The sequence below is a fragment of the Aegilops tauschii genome, chromosome 3 (genome assembly GCF_002575655.3).
Source record: "Aegilops tauschii subsp. strangulata cultivar AL8/78 chromosome 3, Aet v6.0, whole genome shotgun sequence".
Taxonomy (NCBI): domain Eukaryota; kingdom Viridiplantae; phylum Streptophyta; class Magnoliopsida; order Poales; family Poaceae; genus Aegilops; species Aegilops tauschii.
In genome coordinates this window covers 617,790,312-617,795,164 of record NC_053037.3, presented here as the reverse complement: position 1 = coordinate 617,795,164, position 4,853 = coordinate 617,790,312, and the positions used below count along the sequence as shown (strand labels likewise).

General features: G+C 45.5%; 1 pseudogene; it reads left to right on the top strand.

Moving 5' to 3' along the window:
• Positions 1-432: 432 nt before the first annotated feature.
• Positions 433-2,963, top strand: LOC109747706 (F-box/FBD/LRR-repeat protein At1g13570-like; annotated as a pseudogene).
• The last annotated feature ends 1,890 nt before the right edge of the window (positions 2,964-4,853 follow it).

Genomic DNA, 4,853 nt, shown 5'->3' with positions numbered 1-4,853 from the left:
AGTGGTTAGCTCGCTCGAGTTCCCCTTCTTCCTTCTCCCTCCAATTTGAATTCTACTGTACTGGAGTTGAGATCTGAGCGTATCAATAAAGCTAGATCGAGTAGAGTAATTCGTTGCTCACAGCATGGGACATGTTTCTCTTCAAGATGACAAAATTAGGCTTGTAACGCATGCCAAATGATAATCAAGCTTTCAGCTCACAAACGCAGTTGCCGAGTACAGTTTTGTTCATACAAAGATACCAGACTTGTTTCCTGAAACTGCCATCCCTCGGTCGTTGCTTATTTTTTGTTTTGCTATGAATAAGCAACTTAATGCACCATTTAATTTCTGTATGTATTTTGTATTTAGTGATATGCGGTAGACTGCACACTTATTTCGGTACCCTGTCTTCTGGTAATGCTAGGATAGTTTAATCTGGATTCTGAAGCAATGAGCACCTGTAAAAAGGCCAGGGAGGAAGCTACATCTACTGGGTGTTGAGACAGAGTGAGCAACCTACTTCCAGAGATAAAGTGTGACATTCTCTCCCGTTTGAATGTCGAAGAAGCGGTTAGGACTAGCACCTTATCAAGTACTTGGAGGGATGCATGGACTGATATGCCAAAGATATGTCTGCGCGATGGAAATTTTGCACGAACCAAGTACATTACATTAGTCGATATGGTGCTATTACTCCAGAGAAGAACAATAGATGAGTTTGATATTTCAGGTAACAAAAATTACCATGATGAGTTCGCTAGGTGGATGCTCGTGCTGGTGCTGTCAAGGAGATCATTAAGATCGGTTATAATCAAGTTGAGCTCAGGACCAAGGTATAAGATTACCTCATGCATCTTTTCTATCGCGACTTGGAGTTTATGCGCCTGAAAAGATGCATCATCAGCTTGCCCCAAGTATTCCAAGGTTTCAACAGCCTAACTGACCTAGGCATGAAAAAAAATATCTTTCACAGATATGGATATCCAAAATTTGATCTCCTTCTGCCCCGAACTGATTCATTTGAGATTAAGTTCTTTTGTGGGCATCAACTGTCTGAACATTCAAGCCCGTAAACTGAAATATCTAGATGTTGATGGGGGCTTTGAAACATTAATTTGGATGCCCCTAATCTGGAAAGGGCCCTTCTGTCTTGATCAGGAAGCTAAAGTCTATCAATCTGTTCCGATTGCGTATGGCAAGTAGTCATTGGGAACTTCAGCTTTTAATTTGTGGCTTTTTCCTCAAGGTGACCTATTACTAGCTCCAGCTTTACTATGCCCTTTTTCTGCCTTCTGAGTTCTGACTAATCTGTGTTGCTATTTTATTTTATTTTTCTGTTTTCTTGTTGCAGTATCTATCAAAAGGGTGCATACTTACAACATTCCCCTCTATGTTTACTTGCCTGGAGAATATTTTGCTTATGATATGCTTTTGGGACCACAGGCAAGTCCTCACCGCTTGTTCATTGTTTGAGAAGGCCCCTAACTTAATGAAGCTTGAGATGTGGGTACGTATGCCTCCAGTAATTCCTCTCTCTCCCTCGATCAGCCAATCCATGATCCTTGTGTTTACCGCACCTAATGAGTAGCGATAATAATATATGCAGAGTTACCCTTCGAGCACATGGGATCAGGATCAGGCGAGCATTTATGAGCTTACCATGCAAATGTGAATGGACCATATTGCAGTGGCGAGTGTGATTGGTTTCGGGGGTCTGGTGTGCGAAGTCAATTTTGTGGCTAAGCTACTGAGCTGGGCATCAGCTCTGGAAGAATTGAAGATAGACTGGAGTGGAGGAACAGAGTGCAGCATGGTTTTTGCTAAGCTATTAGCTCTGCCGAGGGTGTCTCCCAGTGCCAAGGTCATTGTTACATTTTGATAAGCATGCACCCCTACATTCTACAGCGCATCCCCCATCACTTTGCTGGTTTAATTTGCTGCCGAGTAGAACTATTTCATCTTTCTTTATGCCAAGACTAGCTGGTGGTTATATAAGTGTGCATTTGACGCAAATCATCATCCAGAGGGTAGTGTGTTTTGTTGGGAACATTCGGTGGGAGTACTTGATGTGCGACCAGCAACATCAAGTGCTTTCCATATGAAACACTCCATTCCTTTGTACTGTTTACCATAAATTCCTGGTTCTAGCAAATATATCTTTCCATAAGAAGTAATCACATATATGGAAACACAAGAATACAAGATGAATCAAAGGCACATGAGTAGACATACGAAGCCTGAAGTAATGAGTCTACCTTTTGGAAATCATAGCATTTATCAGATTGGTTTACGTTGGTTTCATATTGGAATGAGCGCTCAATGCTCTCCTTACATGATCCCTTTTTTACTACAATTTGTTTAAAAGAAAGTCAAAGCCATTTAATCAAACATGTGCTACAACTACTAGCCAGTTATTGTTCTCAGTACGTGCCTAGATCGGGCTTGCTTTTAGGGCGTTTGAATTAATGGCATCCTATCTGTATTACATACTCACTCCGTCCAATAATGTAAAATGTTTTTGCAAGCTAGTTTAGCTTGCAAAAACGTCTTACATTATAAGACAGAGTAGTATATCTGAAATTAAATGGCCATACATTTATTTCACTTATATAAACTCGCTCTGGGCTCTACTCTGGCAGCCGAGAAGGACTGAACTAGGCTCCAGAGGGAAAATTTGTAAGACGCTATCTTTTTATGAAAAAAAATACCATATCCAAACAAACAAACAAACCCTAGGACGTCATTACATGAAATGTACCATTTTCTCATAACAATAACTTGGGTTGTTTAATTGTATATTGGTGTAGATACATAACTAAAATACAACAGAAAGAAAGAAAGAACACGTGGTTCAGATTATTAGCTCGGGAGGAAAGATCCATGTCAACGTATAGATATCGTAGACCTGCCGCTTTGATGCGCTAATGCTTTGTGATCTCAAGTTGAACCCCTCGCATGTGTCGTCGAAAACAATGTCATCCTCTTTTATCTCCTCCCAACAAGCCGGAACAGACTTTGAAAAGAGCTTGCTAATGAAAATTGCATGGCCGTCTAGAGTAGTCGTTGTTAGAATACTTGTATGCGTATTATGCTAGAGTATAAACCGTATATACGCTGTAGGGCCGGTGTGGCATGTTTATCTCAATGTAACTTGGTTAGTAGGTTGTTGGAGGATCTCTATCTTGTATAGTTAACTTGGAGATCAATCCAACAACCTAACCATCCAGATCCTTGTAAACCCTAGCCGCATTGTGGCCTATATATAACACGCAACGCGTCCCTGCTAGGCATACGCTTAACGCAATCTTTCATGGTATTCAGAGCCTACCTTCTCTAAGCACATCTCGCAGCCATGGGCTCCTCCAGCTCCGCCGTCGCCACACCAGCCCTCATCCCAATCGCCGACCGCCTTCATCGCTCCAACTTCCTGGTGTGGCGCGCACAGGCCATGGCGGCCATCCGGGGCGCGCAGCTCGTCTCCTACCTCGACCCAGACAGAGAGCTGCTGGCCTGCAAGCTCACGGACAAGGACGGCAAGCCCACCGACGTGCCCAACCCGGCGTACGACATCGACAGGGCCCATGACTCCCAGGTGCTGAGTTTCATCTTCAATTCAATCTCAGCACTAGTTATGATCCAGGTTGCACACTGCAACACGGCGGCCGAAGCTTGGGTCGCCATCACGGAGATCTTTATCTCCCAGACTCAGGCGCACATCGTCAACACAAGGATTGCTCTCTCCATGACGAAGAAGCGCAACTCCACGGTGGCCGAATACTTCGGGCGCATGAAAGCGCTCGGCGATGAGATGGCATCTGCAGGAAAGCCTCTCACCGACGACGACATGGTGTCCTACATCCTGGCGGGACTTGACTTCAACTACATGTCTTTCGTCTCCACCATCTGCGCCCGAACTAAGTCCATCAAGGTGAGCGAGCTCTACTCGCAGCTCGTCAATTTTGAAAGCAGGCTAGCCATGTTTGAAGGCGGCGGCCAATCTTCTCACTCCTCCGCCAACACCGTCTCTCGCGGCGGGCGCGACGGACCCAGCCGTGGTGGTGGCCGCGGTGGCAATGGTGGTCGCTATGGAGGCGGCCGAGGCAACGGGGGTGGTGGCCGTGGCCAAGGCCGTGGCGGTGGCCGCGGCAACGGAGGAGGAGGTCGCAACGATCTCCCAGAAGTTTTCTGTCAAATCTGCACCAAGCCAAACCACACCGCCATGGAGTGCTACCGCCGCTTCGACATCTCCTTCAACAAAGAGAAGAGCGCGGTGGCCGTCAACACCAACCATGCCAACTCCCAATCCTCCTACGGGGTGGATACTAACTGGTATGTGGATTCTGGAGCGACAGATCACATTACCAGCGAGCTCGACAAGCTCACTGTTCGGGACAAGTACAACGGGCACGATCAAGTAAACATGCCAAATAGCGCAGGTATGAAGATTTCCCATATAGGTAATGCTTATGTTCGTACCCCTACTCGAAATCTTCATCTCAAAGCCATCTTGCATGTACCAAATGCCACTAAAAACTTGATCTCTGCTCATCGGTTATCATATGACAATCATGTGTTTCTTGAAACTCACCCTCACTTTTTCTTTGTCAAGGACAAGGCAACGAGGAAAACCCTCCTCCACGGCAGGTGTAGAAACGGGCTCTATCCCCTATCATCAGGTCCCATAAGCTCGGGCAGGCATGCACTTGGCGCCACCAAGATCTCATCATCACGGTGGCACAATCGCTTAGGTCATCCATCCTCGACGATCGTTCAGCATGTTCTCAAGCACAATAATATTTCCTTTTCTAGCAAAGAGTTGAATAATCAGGGTGTGTGTGATGCTTGCCAACAAGGCAAGAGCCATCAACTAC